Source organism: Gigantopelta aegis, chromosome 3 (assembly GCF_016097555.1).
Source record: "Gigantopelta aegis isolate Gae_Host chromosome 3, Gae_host_genome, whole genome shotgun sequence".
NCBI classification, from domain to species: domain Eukaryota; kingdom Metazoa; phylum Mollusca; class Gastropoda; order Neomphalida; family Peltospiridae; genus Gigantopelta; species Gigantopelta aegis.
In genome coordinates this window covers 70143684-70167515 of record NC_054701.1, presented here as the reverse complement: position 1 = coordinate 70167515, position 23832 = coordinate 70143684, and the positions used below count along the sequence as shown (strand labels likewise).

At 36.5% G+C, this 23832-nt stretch overlaps 1 long non-coding RNA gene across 1 annotated transcript; it reads right to left on the bottom strand.

Annotated features, from left to right (window-relative positions):
- Positions 1 to 3299: 3299 nt before the first annotated feature.
- LOC121392149 lies at positions 3300 to 17317 on the bottom strand. Its single transcript, XR_005960419.1, has 3 exons — positions 17172 to 17317; positions 7928 to 8000; positions 3300 to 5098 (listed from the first exon to the last, which is right to left on the bottom strand). It is a non-coding gene; the product is annotated as an uncharacterized LOC121392149 (long non-coding RNA).
- Positions 17318 to 23832: the final 6515 nt, after the last annotated feature.

Here is a 23832-nt window from a genome sequence, read left to right as displayed (position 1 = left end):
GTCTATGACGGCATAACTGTTTTGTTAAAAGCATGTCTACAAAAGCTGTTCAATGAAATCTATCTAGACCTTGACATGCAATAATAGCCATATTTAAATGCAGTGAGCAACGTGTTACAAATATATCCTTATGTCAATTTTTTAATTTGTTTGTTCTTTTATTTCTTTATTTCTTTTTATTTATTTCTAATCATTCTCTTTTTTTTCATTTCTTGATTTCTTTTAATTATTTCATTTATTTATTTTAAATTACATTTCGGCATGATATTAAATGGTATAAATATTATATATAATAAAAAAAGAATATGATTTTTTAGGTGATCCAACCTTTTGTAAAACATTTTAATAGTTAAAGTTTGATTTTATTTAATGACACCACTAGAGCATATTGATTTGTCAATAATCGGCTATTGGATGTCGAACATTTGGTAATTTTGAAATTTAGTCTTAGAGAAAAACCCGCTACTTTTTTCCATCAGTTTCATCGTTTATATACACCATCCCTCAGACAGGATAACACATACCACGGCACATTCCAGTTGTGTTGCACTGGCTGGAACGAGATATTTTTTAATAGTGTCTATATTTAGTACATTAGTACAATAATATTGCATACGGCAATGAATGTACTGTTTCATCAAACATCCAAATTTAAGAATAATAAATTTGGGTTTACAAATTGATTGTCCCACTCCCTCCAAAAACGTTTTGTAAATTAAAACCAGCATAGATATTCCTACATATACGATATTTATGAATGTAAAAAATTCGATCATATCCAGCACTTGCCTCAAAAATAAGATTTTCGTGTTAAAAATGCCCTACAATTAAATTAGCGCCCTGCCCGATCAAAATCCTAGCTAGAACACTGGTTTACATTAGACTTTTTAACATATTTTCTAATGTCATGTGTCCAATGTAAGCACACTTTATAGCATGTGCTGTAATTAATACTTTGTACCACACGGCTAAAAATAATTTATAATGAGTGACTTGCAAATGGGAAAATATCAGTTTGCAAGAGATATATGTCAGTCGTTTGTCTGAATTAGGTCATGGCAGATTTCAGACACAACTGTGCTGGAGTTTGATTATTTTTCTTGCATACCTGCCTCTATCTGTATTTATTACATTATTAAAAAGTCAGAAATATATTTGGTACTATATTGACAGGCCTCACAGGCATCGAAATAAGCATTGTGTCTGGTAACCCATTTAATATAGCCTGGTAACCTATAGGTTACAACAACTATATAAACTGTTTTCTGGTACTTCTATGTTTAAATTAAATGTTTTTGCAAACTACTAGGCACACATCTAGTTGATGCTGCTAAAACTCAGACGTTCTGAAATTGTATCGGAAACGCGAAAGTCCGGAATGCATTGCCTGATGTACGTTTGGAAACGAAACTACTGTTCTTTGAAATTTTTGTCAAGAACGAAACACCGTTCTCGACTTTTCTTACATGTGGTAACCTCCCAGTAACCTGAACGACTATCCTCGACTTATTTCGATGCCTGCTCACACAACCAGCCGAAATGATCAAAAACTTCACTTTGATTAGTTTGACTTCATTCTGTCATTGTCTCTCTGACAAAATTGACATCGCCTGGTAAAAATAGTAGGGGCCACTTGATAATTAAGTGTAAATTATGTGCTTTTTAAAAGAACAGTGTGATGCCACAAAACCATGCAAAGATAGGATTAACCCAGACCACTAAAAGTAAAATGTGCAGTTAACTGATGACATGTAAATTTTAGTAGCTCTCTTTTTGATTATATATATGTAATAAATACTTAAAACTAACTTTATTTTGCTTTTTGAAAAGTTGCACCACTACAACCACTATTACATATATTACATACTCTTTCTTCCTTTGGTAAATGAATCATCTTCCTATTTCAACGGGTAGTCTGTGGTTAGCAAGTCTAAATCTGGTAAATACAATTCTTCGTTTCAAAGGGAGTATGTTTAGATATGGTTTATATAAATGTTAATTTTTAAATAATCTATAAATGGTACCTTTTGGTGAGTTTTTTTAGAGAACTGTTCCACTCCTGTATATACATATCACGATAAATTATTAAAAGATTTTGTGCTAAACATTTTCTATTGACATTAATATGAAATTGGTTTAACCAAATATAGCTTAGACCAGCTAGATCTAAAATATTGTTCACAGACACATAATCGAGTTCCATCGCGTTGTGTTTTTATTGGACATTTTTTATTGGACGTATGGCACTGGTGACCTGGTCATCACCTAGGAGCAGCCAGTCGTATGTCTTGAAATTGTTAACACACGTACATGTGTAAACAACCCATGTGTTATTAAAAGTAACACATGATGTTCTCACGAACAGGTGTGTAAGAAATTACTTTTCTATACAAGTTTTACCTAGCTGCACCCCACTATTGAAATAAACTGCCTGCATGCCTCACTGTAAATGTTTTATTCTATATTAAAGCTGTTCATTCATATGGAGCAGGGGCAGGACGTAACCCTGCGGTAAAGCATTCGCATGATGTGTGGTCTGTCTTGGGCTAATTCTCGTTCCAGCCAGTGGTCCACAACTGGTGTAACAAAAGCCGTAGTATGTACTGTCCTGTCTTGTGGGATGGTGCATATAAAAGATCCTTTGCTGTTAATCGAAAAGAGTAGCCCATGAAGTGGCGACAGTGGGTTTCTTCTATCAATATCTGTGTGGTCCTTAACCATATGTCTGACGCCATATAACTGTAAATAAAATGTGTTGAGTGCGTCGTTAAATAAAACATTTCCTTCATATGGAGAGCAGGATGTAGCTCAGTGGTAGAGCACCTGTCCGAGGTGCAGTGGGTTGTGGGATTGATTGCTCTTGGTGGACTTGTCAGATGTTTTTTCCTATTCCAGCAAGTACACCATGACTTATATTAAAGGCAGGTGGGGGGTTTTGGGTTTTTTTAATCTCCCTGCCCCGTTTCCTTTCTCTACTTTGAATTCTGTCTCATTTCTTCCCGATCTGGCACTCCTATATTTCAACTTGTTTTGTTGTCCACCTTCACATCCCAGTCCTTGTCTCTTGTGGGTATCCGTGCCACACACCTGCCATTCCTGATCACAGGGTTTGTACCAGTCTTTAAATTCTTTGAAAGTCTTTGAATTTGATTTTTTTTTTTTTTAGGTCTTTGACATTCTTTGAATTGTAATAAAAGTCTTTAAAAGTCTTTAATTCTCACAAATTATAACCAAAGCAATGATGATATCTTTTACATCTGATGCATGCATTTGATATTTTCCAGTTACAAGGTTTAATCTGTCAATACACATGTAAAAAAGCTAAATTTTTTGCCATGGACAGCAACGTAAATGAACTGATTTGGTATTTTTATTGCATTCTATTGTCTTTGACCACTTTGTAAACGTCTTTGAAAGTCTTAGAAAATAGCAGGTAAAAGTCTTTGAATTTGTTTGGTCTTTAAAGCTATGAACCCTGCATCAGCTTTTAGCTGTGGGCTTAGTCTGACCATTTTGGGGAGTGTTCAGTAGGTACTTCTGACATTCAGGCACTTATATATTGTCCTGTCCATGAAAAAGTACCTATCAATTGTTCCTTGCCATTGTTTGGTGGGATGAATCTGTGTTGGCAGTGAGTTCTTTTCTCACAATTTAGAGCAAGTGTCACAATAACCATACGTTAGACACTAAATGGCCATAATTTTATAATGCTGAGCTGTTATTAAATAAAACATTCCTTTCCTTTGCTGTGCATTAATACAAGTAATTGACAGTTGTCAATGCAAGATAATTTAAAAGCTACTGTATAGAGCTGGGTATTTTATAGGTGTGGTTTTTTTAAAGTTATCTATTATGTGTATTTGCAACAACAAAAAAACTTTGGCAGTTTTGGAAATTCTTATCTGGTTTTGTCCTCTTCTATTACACGCTGGTCATACGAATAAAGTTATAGCGGTTAGATAAAATTCGTTGCAGTTATGGTGCCAACTCGAGGAAACCCCACAGGTAAGATACATTTGTTAATTTTCTATAGATTTCTGAGCTTGTCCTTTCAGAGTTTATTGGTGATTTGAAACGAAATATACTGTAGTTAAATAAGTGTGCAAAATATGGAAATGATTCAAGTGATATTAAGTCCGCAAACAAATAATATGTTTGCACAATAATATATTTTCAATAACATTGAAGTAGTTTTTTTCTGTTTTCTTATATTTGTAGCTACACAAAGTAATACCTGTTATGGGACTAAAATTATGAATTATTTAAGAATATATACTGAACATTACAAGCTGTTGTCTGATCTGGAAATAGATGCAATATTAATTCAAACCAAACCATTTGGGCTCTTTTTGGATAAAATCCTTTGCGGGTTTGAGTAAAATATAGTGCGGTTGTGTATTTTCATCTAATAAAATAATTTGTTTAATTTAAAACTATATTTTTTCAAAATAGCTGTTATTACTGATTTTTTTCTTTGACTTATTTTAAAGTATTTACAAGATACTGAATTTTGTTATAAGTTTTAAAAGACACTGCCCTACATATGGCGAAGGTTGCATCCAACAATACCATTGAAAAGACGACTCAAAAATATTAGCCTTTAAGCGAAAAGGGTTGTGTGATATTCCAGAGTAAATTGTGATAGGGCAATATTTCTTTTGAAGGGCAATGATTAACTGAAGTAATTTTTTTTATGAATGTCCTTTTTTCGCCTGTTGTTTCAACAGTCCTGTAATATATTTGTAAGTATTTCCACAACAACAGGTATAATGAATATGTTTGTGTTCAGCATTTTTGTGGTTGACTAGTGAACCACTATTTGTGAAATGTCTATCACATATTTTGAACATAGGATTTTATTGGGCTCATGAGTTTGCATATGCCTTTGAAGTGAATGTAAGTGTTTATAATGTTTTGCACATATTTTACATGTTTTATTTCCATCATTAGTTATTGGAGAAGGTGGTGTGTCCGTGGTTTTCACTGGTGAGAATGTCATCACAGCACTGGTTTTCACAGTAACTTCTGTTGAGTTAAATCAACTTCGAGACTTATGTCCAACATCGATCCGTCTATAGATTCGGTCTCCCATTGTATCCTAAAAAATGTAGTATATAAATATTGTGCAGTTACATTTTATGGCAACGGATGTGAAAATATTGCTAGATGTAAATGTTTGCAATATTTTCAAAATATTAGAAAATGTCTTAGTTTTATAACTCATCTATATTTTAAAATACCTGTTAATGCCTTTACATTTTGCAAGTTTTAAATGGTGTGTGTGACAAATGGAAATGTGTAATTGTTAGGTTTGGTCTACTTGCAACTTGCCATAATTTCATCACTGAAGTCTCAAAATTACCATAACTGTTGAAAATGACAAGTAAAAATTTATGTACAATTACTGCACATTATTTTACTCTTAATCACAAAATGATTTACTCTATAAAATGTTTAACCACAAAACATTTTATTCAAAATGCTTTCACCATCACATGGGAAAACGTTGAGTTTTGTCATTTAATATAATCTACAGCACTGTAATTAGTGTTTATTTTTAAAAATATGTTTGCATTAACTGTACCCTTAGTTATTTATCAGTGCCAATTGTAGATCGCTAATTGGGAATGAAAATGCTGCCAATAGTAGGTATAAATATGTTATTATATGGCTGTAATAGCTTCTCATGTTTCAAATACCACATTCTTTATCTTGATTTTATTGATGCACAAGAGGAAGTATCCTGTGATTAGATCGGCAAACTTATTTTAACGCAAATATGAGATGTTCTTGAAATCAACACTTTACTCTTACCTTCATCAGTAGCATGTAAGGTCTGAAGACCGCAGCGTATTTCATCCAACCGCACTGACTTTATCCGTATGATCAGCGTGTATTACTTCTAACAGAAGAGGATTTGTGATTATGTTTGAAGGATTCTCTTTTATTTTAGGGTGATAAAGGTCCAAACAATTATCTCAGGGAACTGTTAATTTATTCACATTACAAAGACAGAAAGATCTTAAGGTTGTGTCTCCCATTTTTCCCAGAGTTACATTCTAGCACACTAATATCTCTGCAATAGAGGAATAAAAGTTCAAATGGCCCTCGTGATCTCCCAGCCTAAATCCCATGGAACAATTGGGACACAGCAGGTTCATAATGTTATGTGAAGTGGACAGAAAGAAAGAAAAATGTTTTATTTAACGACGCACTCAACACATTTAATTTACGGTTATATGGCATCAGACATATGGTTAAGGACCACACAGATTTTGAAAGGAAACCCGCTGTCGCCACTACATGGGCTAGTCTTTTCGATTAGCAGCAAGGGATCTTTTATTTGCGCTTCCCACAGGCAGGATAGCACAAACCATGGCCTTTGTTGAACCAGTTATGGATCACTGGTCGGTGCAAGTGGTTTACACCTACCCATTGAGCCTTGCGGAGCACTCACTCAGGGTTTGGAGTTGGTATCTGGATTAAAAATCCCATGCCTCGACTGGGATCTGAACCCAGTACCTACCAGCCTGTAGACCGATGGCCTAACCACGATGCCACCGAGGCCGGTCAATGAAGTGGACAGATGCATTAATTAACATAACTGATGTATTGTTTTGATTTGGATTCCCATCCTGTTGTATTCAAAGCGACAGTTCAAGAAATGATCTTGCACTAGACACATTGTTTTTGGTTTGTTCAACAACATAACTAGAGCACATTGATTTATTAATCACTGGCTATTGGGTGTCAAACATTTGGTACTTTTGACATATAGTCTTAGAGAGGAAACCTGCTACATATTTCTGTTGGTATCAAGGGATCTTTTATAGCACCATCCCACAGGCAGAATAGCACATACCATGGCCTTTGGTATACCAGTTGTGGTGCACTGACTGGAACGAGAAATAGCCCAATGGTTGTTGTTTTTAGGTTTTCTCTCTCGCCATCTAGAACAAGTATCTAATGATACCAAAAAGTCATAGTTTATGTAATTAAGTATCATTAACAAATGTCCCGTTCCCATAGGCATACAGACTTCCATGTTTTGTAAGGTGCAGGCTGTGTTTTGCCTTTAAACGAAAACGACCCAATGTGGATAATAATGTCCCGTTCCCATAGGCATACAGACTTCCATGTTTTGTAAGGTGCAGGCTGTGTTTTGCCTTTAAACGAAAACGACCCAATGTGGATAACAATGTCCCGTTCCCATAGGCATACAGACTTCCATGTTTTGTAAGGTGCAGGCTGTGTTTTGCCTTTAAACGAAAACGACCCAACGTGGATAACAATGTCCCGTTCCCATAGGCATACAGACTTCCATGTTTTGTAAGGTGCAGGCTGTGTTTTGCCTTTAAACGAAAATGACCCAATGTGGATAACAATGTCCCGTTCCCATAGGCATACAGACTTCCATGTTTTGTAAGGTGCAGGCTGTGTTTTGCCTTTAAACGAAAACGACCCAATGTGGATAACAATGTCCCGTTCCCATAGGCATACAGACTTCCATGTTTTATAAGGTGCAGGCTGTTTTTTGCCTTTAAACGAAAACGACCCAATGTAGATAACAATGTCCCGTTTCCATAGGCATACAGACTTCCATGTTTTGTAATGTGCAGGCTGTTTTTTTGCCTTTAAACGAAAACGACCCAATGTGGATAACAATGTTTTGTTCATATTTGCATTACTACCAAAACAGCTATATTGGATGAGGGACATTTGTAGATCCTCCGTTTAATTTAAAACTATATTTTTTCAAAGTATTTACAAGATATGAATTTTGTTATAAGTTTTAAAGACACTGTCCTACATATGGTACAGGTGGCCATCGAAAAGACGACAGAAATATTAGCCTTTAAGCGAAAAGGGTTGTGTGATATTCCAGAGTAAATTGTGATCATAATATAGGGTAATATTTCAATATTACCACTAAAAGGGGATGGTGGATATTTGTCAATCTTCCCTGGTCACCAGTGGATGCTGCTGACTTGGGTCCATATCTGAAAATGCCAGTAATGGGTCAAGGTATACTAATATATGTGCCAAGTTTCATGCTTTTAATTAAAAGTGCACAATTCTTTTGTTAGCCACCTCACTACTAAGCATTTTGACATGAACTATAACTAATATTGTGAGTCACATTATGGAAAATACAAAGGTTAAAGGGACATTCCTGAGTTTGCTGCATTGTAAGATTTTTCCGACTAATAAAATAGTTCTACAATTAAACTTACATATTAAATATATTTTCTTGTTTAGAATATCAGTGTCTGTATATTAAATGTGTTTCTGGTCGTGTTAATATTTGTAAGAAGCCCAAACTGGATTTTGTTTTCAAATAATTTTGTACGTACGAAAAAATCTTTTTTAGGAAATAAAGTGAAATTTAAACTAGTAAAAATATTAGAACGATCAGAAACACGTTTGATATACAGCCACTAATAGTTTATGCAGAAAAATATATTTGATATGTAATTACAGTCGTCAAAAAGTCTGTTAGTCGATAACATCTTAAAAATTGCAGCAAATTCAGGAATGTCCCTTTAAGCTTACTTTGAACGTTTTCATCGTTTTCGCCCGAATGAGACTTTCTCTATGTATAGTGATTTTATAAGTATATTAGGTGTTCTAATGTATCCGTCAATGCAGGCCCCTAGGGACGATGTCGAAGTTGGGCATACAAGCCATGGGCCTCATTCACAAAGGTCTCTTAGGCTCTGTTAGACAACAAAGCATCCTCTTTGCAAGTATTTTAGCATTGCACTGCGAGATCGCAAAGTTGCGAGAGTTTAGTGAATTAAGCCCCAGATTTTTCTATTTATTTATGTAGAGTAAAACAAAAGCAAATTAAAAAAAAACTATATTCGTCCTCAAGCACCCTCCCCACTCCCCCCCCCCCCCCCCCCCCCCCCCCACCCCCCCCCCCCCCCCCCACCCGGTTCCTGCAGGCAGCGCGCAACTTTATAAACGTGTGCGGTAATATCCTGCTGAAAATTTGAAAACAAAAATGACATATTGGTCGTTTCTGTAATCAGTGGCGGATCCAGAAATTCATTTAGGGGTCCCCAATGACAGGCAGAATGCCAAGGGAACTTTGGGGGAGGTTTGGAGAGGGATCGTAAAAGAATTTAAAATTAATATATAATAAAACTATAACTCATAAAATTTAGGGGGCCCTGCCCCCCTCCCCCCTCCACCAGATCCGCCTCTGGTAATGGATAACTTTCTTTGTTTTCCGTTCATTCCACTCTTGCGACATGTTCGTACTGTGCTAATAACGGACCATCTGTTGGCTAGAGTAAAATAATTCATATGATATCGGTGGTAATATATTTATTAGCTATATATTGACACAGTACAATACAATGTAGCCTACAGTACAGTACCAAAGTTTGTTAAATTTTGTTTTGTATAACGACACCATTAGAACACATAGACTTAGCAATCAACGGCTATTGGAATGAATGCATGTTTATCGACACCCCAGCACAAAAATACACATCGGCTATTGGAATGAATGCATGTTTATCGACACCCCAGCACAAAAATACACATCGGCTATTGGGTGTCGACCAAAAGTTGAGTACATGAAATTGGATAGGATTATTTTCATTAAATATTAAAATTATTATATAATTACTAGTATGTAAAACCATTGTGTAAAGTGCTGTGGGAAAAGTACAATACAATACAAAAATCAAGGTAACTATATGTTACAACTTTGTATAGAAATCAACATGTTCTAATGACTATTGGATGTCAAACAGTCTTAGAGAGGAAACCCGCTACATTTTCCTATTAGTAGTAAGGAATCTTTTATAACCACTATCCCACATACAGGAAAGTATGTCCCACGGCCTTTCATATTCCAGTGGTGGTGCACTGTCTGGAACGATAAATAGCCCAGTGGGCCAACAGACGGCGATCGATCCTAGACCGACCGTGCATTAGGCAAACCCTTTACCACTGGGCTACGTCCCGTAACATGGTACAGTGCCATACTGTACAATAAAATTAAAATAGAATAACTAAGTTCACTGTTGTACTCTATTTAGTAAATGATATTGTAGGTCCTCTTTTGCTGATTGAAGGGAGAGGGTATGTTTAAAATGGGCATAGATCTATACAGCTCTGTTATATAAAAAAAACAAGTGGGGGGGCACTTATTATTTTTGAATGTACGCTAGCATGTATTGTCCCAAAACACCAAGCCGACGAAGATATTACGTCCCCCACTAAACACAACTAAAGTTATTGTACACATTGGATCTTTAGGGTACTTCGAAATTGGAAGGGGGGGGGGGGGTGTGTATCCCCAGCACTCTCCTCGTGGATCTGCGCCTGTGAAACCATGTATATTGTAAATGTCGCTATTATATAATTTTCTGCATGAAAAAAAGTTGTGTTTTCTATTGGCCTTCATTTGTGCTGGAAAACAGGAAGTAGGCTATGATTATTTTGTAATTATTTGTTATAATTCTTTCATATAATACCCATCAGCATTATTATTATATTTAAGTTATAATTTTTAAAAGTACATTATATGGATTAATTTTTTCAAAGCATAGAAAAAAAGTTGTTGATACGGGGTTTCTTTGCACTCTGAAACAGACGTATATGCACGCGCGCGCGAGTGCACCCACACACACATACACTATGTATCGGCATATAAGAGCATCTAAAAATCCAAAACCTTAAATAAACCTATAAAGGTCTGTTAAAAATAGTTTTGAAAGACAAACAAGTTGTCATCTATGTTTAGTTATATGGATACAAGATTTATCATTTTATTATTGCTAAATGATAATGCCCCGTGGTAAAGGTTAGCAGTGTACCAAATAACATCTCGCCCGGGTCAAAGTTCGAAAGTGCTTTCAAAAGCACAGTTAATACTACCAGTCTGCTCATTTGTGAGAAATGTGACAGTTTTGTCATCAAATGTTTTTTATCTGGCCAGTAAGTTCCAGTAATATAGACACCTAGGACCCGTTCCACGAAGCAATCTTAGCACTAAGATCACCTTAGGTGCCTAACTACCACATACATTTAACGTGATATTAGCGCTATCAAAATTAATTAAGCACCACCTAATTTCAGGGCTTCTAGATTATGGACCGGCCTCAGTGGAGTAGTGGTTAGGCCATCGGTCTACAGGCTGGTAGGTACTGGGTTCGCATCCCAGTCGAGGCATGGGATTTTTAATCCAGATACCGACTCCGAACCCTGAGTGAGTGCTCCGCAAGGCTCAGTGGGTAGGTGTAAACCACTTGCAACGACCAGTGATCCATAACTGGTTCAACAAAGGCCATGGTTTGTGCTATCCTGCCTGTGGGAAGCGCAAATAAAAGATCCCTTGCTGCTAATCGAAAAGCGTAGCCCATGTAGTGGCGGCAGCGGGTTTCCTCTCAAAATCTGTGTGGTCCTTAACCATATGTCTGACGCCATATAACCGTAAATAAAATGTGTTGAGTGCATCGTTAAATAAAACATTTCTTTCTTTCTTTCTAGATTATGGTAGCCCCACTCCCATGGCTAGTGATATTCAATGTTGGGCTAGTGAATAACTACTATTGCCATGCTGGACGGCTAGTTATTTTTTTAGGGATCAAATGTTGCAGTTAAGTCTATTTTGTAACTATGAATATCCTGACCCCGCCCAACCCCTCAATGTTAGTGTTTTAAGCTCTATCTCCCTCTTTAGGTAACATATTTGATTATTACTAGCATTTAGTAAAATTGTATTTCCTTTAAGTAAAGTAATGCTAGTGGATTTTTAATCGTGGCTAGTAAATTTTTAAAATCACTGATCCCATGGCTAGTGGATTTTATGAACATTCTAGAAGCCCTGTCTAACTTGCATTGTAAGCAAAAAGGCATTTAGAAACAGTTGTCTGTGCTGACGGGGGTTATATCAGGTATTGACAATTCTACATATTCTGTATCTACAGAGTATTTACTGAGATGGTATGAATAAATTACTTATGAAAACCACATAATTATGATGTCAGCTTCATAGTTAATTACCATTTTCATGCATATTTATCAATTCTGGGTTGGTTTGTTTCCATTTGAATACATCAGATACTGATCAATGCAATGTCAGTGTTGTTTGCCGTCAATCTTTTTCGATAGCCTCTTGTATATCGAGAACGTTAATTTCAGCGTTTTGAATCTACAAAATTGTCACAATTACCTTTGAGGTCAAAACTAGGTGCTGCTTAATTCCCAGGTGTATAGTTTGAATTGGTATTATAGTTTTTTTATTCTGTAAACTATGTGTGTTATTGGTGTATTATGAGCCATTTAACAAAAGGGCAAAGACAAGGTATCGCATACTTTGAGACCTCGAATATTTGCACTAAATGTTAATAAAACCTCGAATAGCACTATTCACCAAGTTCTCTGGGTGTCATTGCAAATATGTATTTCTTTCACTGTTAAACTGAACTGGTAATAAAACATTTAATTAATAATATTAGGAAGCATGTCAAGTTTTATCAGAGCTTGATCAAATATTAACTACGAGTTATCATCTACATGTGTCATGGTAAAATTAATATGAGTCCACTAGAAATATGTTCTGCCACACGATACATCCAGGAGTGTGAAATATTTCCAGAATGTTCATTTCAAGTCTAAAACTATTCCTAACCCCATAAAGCAGTAATGTTGAAATATAGTAAATAATCAGGATCCATGTCAGTGCAGGTCATAGGTTTCAAGGCGCACATTCAGAACAAGCTGTTGTAGCACACGCCTGTCGTAGTAGCAGGTGTCGCCTTTCACCGGCTCCTCCGTCCAGGACAGGCAAACGTTTAGGGGTGGGCGGGCGAGGGTTGGTTTTGGTGCTACTGAATTTGAGAATGTCCCGTAGGATTAAAGCCAAATAGAAAATGTTCCGTCATGTTTTAAAGTAATTTTGACGCATGATTTATTCTTATTGAAAATGGAGGTGGATTTGACTTAGTTGATAGAAAGGTAGCTCCTAATCTCCTAATCTGGATCCAGAAGCAATTATATTTTATACCTGGAACATATCACTTACAGACTATGTCATTTTCACCGAAGAATTTCGAACTGTGTCGTTTACTGACCAATTCTGCCGGGTGATTACCCTGTCTAGTTTAGTCCTCGAATGTAATGGCGTGTTTACTACTCTGGCAGGTGGTTGGTCGTTTATTGACCAATTCGACCGGAAGGGACCAGGTCCTGGTGTCATCTACCTTGTTTTGGGATAGTCACTGTGATGTGTATTTGTCGCATATAATGGCCTTAGGTCTGGGAGTGGCATTTTAAATGTGCAGTCGTGTAATGCGTTCGATTTAGTTTTACTGACCTTATAAGGTGCCTTATCATGTATATATGCATGCATGCATGTATGTATGTATGTATGTATGTATGCGTCTCTCTCTCTATCTCAGTCTCTCACTCTCTCTCTCTCTCTCTCTCTCTCTCTCTCTCTCTCTCTCTCTCTCTCTCTCTCTCTCTCTCTCTCTCTCTCTCTCTCTCTCTGTATATATATATTTGTGTAATTCTCTCTCTTTCTGTGTGTGTGTGTGTGTGTGTGTGTGTGTGTACATACTCGTACGTACATAACTGTTCTCATTCCCGAAAGCATGTATTTTATTTACAGCTAAATCGTGCTACAACAATAATGAACCGAATCCTTAATCTACTTGGTCCTTTGACTACCTGACATGTTTGACGGATTGACATGTATTATATATAAAGACGAAGTTATTATAAAGTGACTGCAATGTAACAATCAGTCGTGACTTTCAAGCATGACGTCGGTGTTATTTTAACTCAAATAAGAAAAGAAAAATCTGCTTTGCTCTTGTAGTGACCCCATTTCTTTATTCTCGTCTTTTGACATGGTATGGATCTATTGTTCCCTTTCTGAATGATAGGCTACCCCATGACACTAAGAAATATATTTCGGCTATTGGGTATTCGACAAAGGTGAATACATATAAAACATGGATGACTAACGTCAGTAAAGAACTTATAATAATTAAAGTGATTGTCCTGTTTTTTGCCATTATTAATATGTTTCTGACTAACGATGACTAAAATGACATATTAATACATTTGCTTGGTATGTACCAGTGCACCACGACTGGTATATCGAAGGCCGTGGTATGTGCTGTCCTGTCTGGGATGGTGCATATACACGATATCAAAATTGCTAATTATTTTGACATCAAATAGCCGATGATTAATAAATAAATGTGCTCTAGTGGTGTCGTTAAACAAAACAAACTTTTTTCTTGTTATGTACTCAAGAAAAATAATTAAGAAAGAGTAGATATTTTAGGCATTTTTCTTTAAAATATGGTTTTAAAAAATAAAATAATAATAGTAATCTGCCAACATTTCAAGGTTTTTTTATTTGTCTTTTTTTTTTTCTTTTTTTTTACAATGAATGATTTAAGCAACAATTTATAGCGAACAAAATAACAAAGTATCGTTACGAACCATTGTGTTACGAATTCTAACCGAACGCGCAATTATACTAAAGAGAACAAGTCATCTGTGATAAAATAATATGATACTGGTAAAGAATTAAAACAAAATTTGTTGCGTATATATATTCAGGACACACAGTGGTAAATAATATTACAGAATAAAATCCAGTTTTCTTAGTTAAGATACATTAAGACAAGCCCCAAGTTCAGCCAGCAAATGATTCGCTAACGTTCGCGAACTGTATGATTGATTCCCAACGTGGGCATTGGGTTTACTGTGAAGCGTACAAACCAGTCTGACGGACGTTTTTTTCGCTCGGTCTGGCTGAACGCAGACCAGTTTTCAGTGTAATTTAAATAATTTCACCGTACATACTTTCGTATCACCACCACAATTTAGGCGTGTGTGCAGGAAGTTTTGCAGTGACAAGCGAATTTTCAAGAGGCTTCTGGTTATGCTCCACCGAAAAATATAGTAAAACAAGAAAATAAATTTCGCTTTGACTAAAGGAGAGGGTTTGATCAACCGACCCCCACCCCTCACTCCACCCCTATATATGCGCCTGTAATTAAAATATGTTTCGTATATTCTCAGTGTGATCAGGGGGCGGGACGTAGCCCAGTGGTACAGTGCTCGCTTGATGCGCGGTCGGTTTGGGATCGATCCCCGTCAAGTGGGCCCATTGCGCTATTTTTCGCTCAAGCCAGTGCACCACGACTGATACATCAAAGGCCGTGGTATGTGTTATCGTGTCTATGGGATAGTGCATGTACTGTATAATACTTTATTTTCGCGTGGAATTTATGTTCGCGTTTTTCGCGTGTGAATGAAATCCGTGAAAATATATTCCACGCGAAAATAAACTTTTTATAAAGGCCGACAAAAAAAAAAAAAAAATATGTAGTCTCGTTTTGTTGGGGCGGAACATAGCCCAGTGGTCGGTGTAGGATCGATCCCCGTCGGTGGGCCCATTGGGCTATTTCTCGTTCCAGCCAGTGCACCACGACTGGTATATCAAAGGCCGTGGTATGTACTACCCTGTCTGTGGGATGATGCATATAAAAGATCCATTGCTGCTAATCGAAAAGAGTAGCCCATGAAGTGGCGACAGCGGGTTTTTCTCTCAATATCTATGTGGTCCTTAACTATGTCTGACGCCATATAACCGTAAATAAAATGTGTTGAATGCGTCGTTAAATAAAACATTTCTTTCTTTCTTTGTCTTTCTTTGACTAAAGAAGAGGGTTTGATCAGCCGACTCCCACCCCACCCCCACCACTCCACCCCCATATATGCGCCTGTAATAAAATATATGTTTCGTACAGTTTCAGTGTGATCAATAGCCCTACTTAATTTTTGAAATAAAACAGCTAATGTTTCAAAAATTTGAACATAAATGTTTTTGTACAAAATTCGCCGATTTTTTCTTCAGTATTGTTGGTTCTTCTTGATGTTAATTTTCTGGTTGTCGTTGAACGTTCATTCTATTCAGACACCTGTGACGGAAGTCATGCCGGGGCTCTAAACTAGCGGACAAAGCCCGACACCGAGAGCGTCGCGAAGCAACGCATGTTGGTGCTTGCAAATATTGATTTTAAAGTCCTTCGAGCACCGTGGAAACAAATGAACATTGGATGGGGGTGGGGTAGGGACCTACTGACTAAAGTTTCTAAAGAGGTTTCGAAACTTTTTATTATAACTAGATGTCCTGAAATGGAATTTTCTACATTCTACAAATAAAGGTTCGGGATATAGCCCAGTGGTAAAGCACTCGCTTGATGGGTGGTCGATCTGGGAGCGATTTCCGTCGGTGGACCCATTGGGCTATTTCTTGTTCCAACCAGTGCATTACGACTGGTGTATCAAAGGCCGTGGTATGTGCTATCATAAAGATGTTAATGAAAAAAAAATATAGCACGTTTTCTCTCTACAAACAAATAAACATTACAAGCAAACAAATATCAGTGGCTTTTAAGGATCTCGAACTAATTGTGATGACTGGTCTAGTAATCCATTTTGTTTTGCGTGACCAATCAATAAATCAATCAATCAAACAATCAGTTACTCAATCAACTATTTCACATCGAAGGTTCAAGCACGGCTGTCTTGGGTGTATTCTCCGAGATTCCCCGGTGAATGTGTCCACGGGTGGGGGGGGGGGGGGGGGTCGGTGGGGTAATAGGCTGTGGAATTTGCATTTTGAATAAGAAGAGAAAGAAAGAAACACACAAAAAACAATAAAACAATTATTTTTAATGCATCACAATAACTAAAATTACAATTAGAATTAAAAAGGCATGAATATGAAATGAATTTTGCGTAACCCATTATGACCATGTGTAAAGTACACGTAAGTCATAAATCTAATGCGCGAACGAAAAATGTACACTTGTGCACACGATGTGAGAATGAAACGAGCTAGGCCTTAATTTTTAAAAATATTCACAAATGTAAATCTGAATGATCAATCCATTAACATTTTCAAAATATACTGGGAAAATGTAGCGTGTTTGGCATCCATTAGCCTATGATTAATAAATCAATGTTCTCTAGTGGTGTTGTTATACAAAACAAACTATCAACATATAAAATTCATCATGGTAAATGCAGTTCAAGTTTTAAATGTATGTCAACTGAATTCGAGGAGTGATCGAAAGGTTCTCGGCCTAACTAGGATGGGCTTGTCAAACTAGCTTGTTTACCTGTTATTTTTCAAGACAGTCTCCTTGAAGGTTCATTGTTCCAACGGTGCTGCAATGCCTTGGTCTCTGTGATGAAGAAGATTCTTCCCGTAGGTAAAACACCCCACCTCAATATTGGAAATGGGATGATTACCAGGTGCGTAATACCTGTCAGTGGACTCCTCCTTTTTAGGTCAGTCAATAGACTGGAGACAGATGTTGCAAATACAATCGCAAAATATCATGTATGTTAATAACAAAAAGTTGATTCGTTTGTAATGTAGTATTTTTTAAGTGACTATGTAGGACTTATTTTACTTTTATAGGTCTCAAGCAGAATTTTTTTTTTAGGGGAGGCGAAACCCTGTTCAAGCAAATGTTTTTTGGGTTTTTTCAATATATTTTCTGGAGAAGCATGATTCCTACACACGCTTCTGAAATTTATATACGTCCTGAAATGCAGCTTACTGCATTCTACAAGTAAAATTCTTCATGGCGAATGCAAGTACATGAATAATTAAAACAAACAAATTCAGTGATGAAATTTATATGCAATAAAAGTTTGCTTTGTTTAGCAACACTAAGGCACATTGAATTATTAATCATCGGTTCTTGGACGTCAAACATTTGATAATTCCAGTGCACCACAAGTGGTATATGAAACACCGTGGTGTGTGCTGTCCTTTCTGTGGAAAGGTGTATTTAAAAGATCCTTTGTTAATGGAAAAATGTAGCGGTTCACACACACACACACACACACACACACACACACACACACACACACACACACACAACTTCGCTTAAAAATTACAATACGTTTAACCAACAGTTAAAAAATCAATGTGTTCTAGTCGTGTCATTAGAAAGAAAAATGCATTCATTCATTCAAAATATTGATCCCAAACTGAACAATTTCATAGAAACCTGTGTATTTCAGTTCAAGATCAAACGCTTTAAAAAAAAATATTTACTACATGAGATGGTGTATAACAAAATATGACAGCTTCCATGATGTGAACATTATTGTTAACAGCGAGGACCGTGAAATAATAATAAGAAAAACCCCAATAGAAGCACGGGTGTTTTTTTTTGTTTAGCTAGAGCACATTGATTTATTAATCATCGGCTATTGGATGTCAAACATTTGGTAATTTGACATATAATCTTAGAGAAGAAACCTTCTACATTTTTCCCATTAGTAACAACGGATCTTTTATATGTACCATCCCATAGACAGGATAGCACATACCACGGACTTTGATGTATCAGTCATGGTGCATTGGATGGGGCGAGAAATAGCCCAATGGGCCCACCGACGGGGATCGATCCCAGACCGACCGCGCATCACGCGAACGCTTTACCACTAGGCAACGTCTGTTGAGGCCCATTTTGTAATAAACGACCAATTTTGTAATATGTACCCATTTTGTAATAAAAAACGACCCATTTTGTAATAAGTACCCATTTTGTAATAAAAAACTACCCATTCTGTAATAAACATAGGTACCCATTTTGTAATAAAATCGGACCCATTTTGTAATAAAAAATAGGTACCCATTTTGTAATAAAAAAAAAGTCCATTCTGTAATAAAGGCTTAAAACGTCAGAATACGACATAGATGTTAAATATATACAAATTGAAATAATTTTAAACTTTGTGTTTAGATTTTTTTCAGTGGTTGGGAGTTCGTCAGGGGTACGAATATGTCTTAAGGTTGATTCTGTAAGTGAACCTATTAAGTTTTTCCGTTCATCCATTACTCCAGACCGCTCGCTTGAGGTGCTTGTGTCGCAGGATCGAACTTCTGTAGACAAACAAATTGGTTTTTTTGTCTGTTCCAACCAGTACCCTAAAACTGGTATACTAAAAGCCCTGGTATGTACTATCCTGACTATGGAAAAGTGCATATAAAATACCCATCGTGTGGTATTATCTATCATGATCGGGGCGGGATCTAGCTTAATCGGTTGAACGTTCGCCTGGGGGACTTGGGTAACAGGATAGAACCTTCTCGGTGAACACGTCAATTGGGCTTTTTGCCGTTCCAACCAGTTCCTTCCTCCCCCCCCCCCCCCCCCCCCCCATTACGCCACGACTGTTACATTATAATCTAAGTGTAGATATGTGTAAGAGAAAGTAACCTACATTTATGTGTTGTAAAAGCCGTAGCAGCTGATTAAAAATAGTGGGTTTAATCGACAACTACTTAAGCTGAAATACACTTAAACTAGTATCCGTCAAAAGTGATTTTCCACTGACACTCCCTCCCCACACACCCCAGCCGCCCTACCCCATCCCCCACCCACCACGAGAAAGTGAACAATACACATAAAACACATGTGATCATTCAGCCGATGGTTGTGGAAGTTAATTCTACAATTATTGTGTACAGGTACTGTCCATTAACCGATTTACCGCTTACACTGTACTTTAATTTGTCGCCTGACTATGTGCTCATATGCGGTCTTGAATGCATATATATATATATATATATATATATATATATATATATATATATATATATATATATATATATATATATATATCCACACCTGCCTTTCTTATTCTTATTCTTCTTTTGTTATGGTTACCGGCAATATTAGGTATATATATATATATATATATATATATATATATATTTCTTTCTAAACTTCTATGTACATTTGCTAATAATCCCATAAATATGAACATTTTAAATATATACAGTGTAATAATATTACAGAATAACCAAGTTAACATGTTTACAATGACGACGAATCCTAAAACAAATGAAAAGAAATAATCAAGTACAAAGAAATTAGGTTTCAATATTTTTTGTCTTTCATCCTGGTGTGCTCGTGTTTTCAAAAGAAACCGTCCTTCAATCAACATGTTCAGAAAGGAACATCAAAATATTATGTTTTCAACTTGCTGCTTTAGCGGCTACTTTATCAAAGGATCTGAAAAAAGAAAATTGATGTGTAATCTATAGTACGAATAAACAACATTTAGTTAAAAGTAAACTGATGCAAATTAAGGAGAATTCAAGGGCTGGGGTACAAAAATGTGCAGCTTACATATGCATTCATTGGATTGTGTATATGTATTCATTCACCTTTGTATTATTTTAGCTAGGATCCAAATTTTCATCCATACGGAGAGTATAATCAATGCACGACAAAATAATCATCTCCTGTTTTAAATGTATATGTGTTTCAATTCAATTATTTTATTGCTTTAAGCTGTAAGCTTATCAGCACAGCATATATACACAGTACGTATAAACGCACAAGAGAATTCAATTATTATATTCATCAATTACACGCTTTTGGTTTTCATGTTAGGTAATAATACAATGAAATATATAAACTAAATGTTACCTACATGCATAAAAGTATTACATTCACAAACAGTATAAAAGAAAAGTCACAACTAGTATGCTTTTAGACAAGAGAGTGCCTTAACTTATAATTGTTATGCCAAACTAATATACTTATCAATATTAATTAAATCTTTAATGTATGCTTCTTTAACATCACAAAGTATTTTAATCAGCTGTTGCTGTTCCGATAATTATGATACAGACTACCCACACAAGCTACTATTTTTGATACACAGCTGTAGAACATACTTGGTTCTTCATACCCCAACCGAATAGCACTGGTTGGAACAAGAAAACAATGTATATTTAGGGGGTTAGCGTTAGAAATTTCGTATCCCAGGCGAACCATCGACCATCGAAATAAATCTAAACACAAAGTTTAATATTATTTCACTTTGTATATATTAAACAAAGGCCTATACCTATGTTGTAATCTGACGTTTTAAGCCTTTATTACAGAATGGGCATTTTTTTATTACAAAATGGGCACCTATTTATTATTACAAAATGGATCCGATTTTATTACAAAATGGGTACCTACGTTTAATACAGAATGGGTCGTTTTTTATTACAAAATGGGTACATATTACAAAATGGGTCGTTTTTTATTACAAAATGGGTACATATTACAAAATGGGTCGTTTATTACAAAATGGGCCTCAACAAACGTCCCGCCCTAGATGGAGATGATTTACAACCATTTTGTGCAGCTGCAGTAAAGCAAACATACACTGCAACTATAGCACAGTAGAACGTGACATAATATATACTCTTCAAAAAAAGTAGGGGAACTAATAAGACTTTACAATTACCAAAATTGTAAGGTATATTAGCTGTGGGGATTGGTTATATGATAATAGTGAATTAATTGGGCAAACATTACAACCGGTAGTTCAGTATTACAATAGGTTTTATGACCACCAAAAATCTTGAAGGACGAATGGGGTCAGAAGTGAAATTTGAAATTTGACGGGGTTTTTTTATCAGTAAATCGCAAATTCAAACAATAAAAATATCTAAAAACAAAACAATAACAACTGTATGATCAACAGAATGAAAACGATTGTCAGAAATAATGTTCCACAGTGATTAATCGACCTTCCTGGAAATTGTCAAAATTGAGAATGAAACCCCACGCACGTGTACGGGGCAACTGCGTGATGCACGTGCAGACTATGGAATGTGTTTCGGTGTGTTCATAACCAGATCTGAAACTTCTATACTAAGATGTCTGTGGAAAAACGTATAAAAAGGTAGTGGTGTCCGTGTGCATAGTAATAGCCAGTGCCGCATTATCCCTAAGGCTGACTAGGCTGAAGCCTAGGGGCCCACCAAAAGCAGGGGCCCATGCAACCTTTTCTTTTTCTTTTAGTGTTAAATGTTAACACTATGTCGAGGGGCCCAAAGAAGCTCGAAGCCTAAGGGCCCTGCCATGGGTTAATACGGCACTGGTAATAGCCACCTTTCCATCTATCAAACGCTTCAAAAGTTCTGATGATACAGACGATGTGGAAGAAATGTTGTTACCCCACCCCACTTCCACCCCCCTGAATCCGCCTATGGTACAATTTCAGGTTCCCCTACTCTTTTTTTAAGAGTAATATAATATGCAATTATTCGAAATATCTTCTTTTCATTCATATCTTTAAATACAAAATTAATATTATCTATAAAAAATAATTAGTTTTTTAGATGCAAAAATATCATAATACATTGGTAACTCCAGCACATTAGAATATTACATATTTTATAGTGTAATGCATATACAATAATTCGAAATATCTACGATTCAAAAATATCTTTAAACCGCATCAATATCAATCGCGAGGCATTGGTTAGGATGTGAGAAAATGATATTCAGCATTTAAAACAAAATTTTACTTCGAAACCTATTTGTCGAGATTATCGTATCAAAATTGATGCTGGATAACTAAATTGCGTACGTCAAATTTAAGATTACCATTCGAAACTGGTTAACGTTCCTAGACACTGTTACATGTTACATCCCGTTCCATAACTTGCATAAGATCATACCATTTCATTGTATAAATACAGAGTCCAGTTGCATTTTCCCCGAGTGCTGTTGGGTTTTGCCAAATTAGAACGGCGCTCATGTCCCATAGAAGCACGCATGTATGTATGTAGTCGCCGGATGGTGCTAAAACTTCGCTCACACTCGCACGAAGTAACCGGTAATATGCATGCGATATTTAGCAGAACGAAGATATTAGGAAAGATGTTGTATCACAAGCTTTTAGGGCCTGTGCGAGGGAGCTCGGTTTGTCTGTGGCCGTCTTATGCCGTATTTATGCCGACATCGATCCAATTCCGTTGTCACAAGATGAGGCGTTGGCAAATCATCAACATACATCGCTATAGCTTATTTAACCATCCGCAAAAACTGATTTGGTGATTGACGAGTCTGACGGGTAGAAAACTCGGCTACGTTATTTGGGGACAAGGACTTTTATATGTAAAATCCGATTTTTATTTTCATTTGAGCGGAACTCTCAATCCTGCGGAGGTGTGTGTGTGTGTGGGGGGGGGGGGGGGGTCGTCCCACCCCCCACCCCCCGGCTACGGGCCTGATAATACATCTCACAACGTGCTGTTTTGATACGTTTTTAAGCAACGAGTTGTAAGATAAATGATATCTAACGGACACGAATGTATTATTCTATTTATATCAAACAAACTATGGCCCTGTCACGGGGATCCTATAATACCCGTAACTGAATAAAACACGATTATCCAAATATCTCTCCTAACTGTATATCTTTCAGATCTCTCTGTATCGGGCAGTCCAATACCCGAGTGGCTCGGATCTAGGTATATCAGAGATAAGATCTCATATAAATATATATATAGATAGCACGTTTAGTTCACTAGAAAACACAACAAAACACAATACACTTTGGAATCTGTATTAACACTACGCTGACAAATGTACTTGCCGCAGTAGTTAATTAACAACAACAATATAATAACAACCCAGAACTAATCACTTAATTAGTTAATCACTAGGTGTCTAGTTTACACAATATTCTAATCACTTCACCGTGATACAACACTCACACGTGTGATAATTACAAATATATTTACCATGTCCGGACTGAACTTATATAGATCGTTCAGTGGACGACGTCCGTTTCCCCTGGATACTTCCAATGTTTCTCCCCGATATCTCTAAAATCCTAGCTATTTATTCAAAAATCTGAGAGACAGCGAATATCGCCTGGGGGCACAACGCGGTACCTCACCTATCATGTGATATTCCCACAACTCCCAGAGACGGTATTTTTTTCTTAGATGGTCAGACT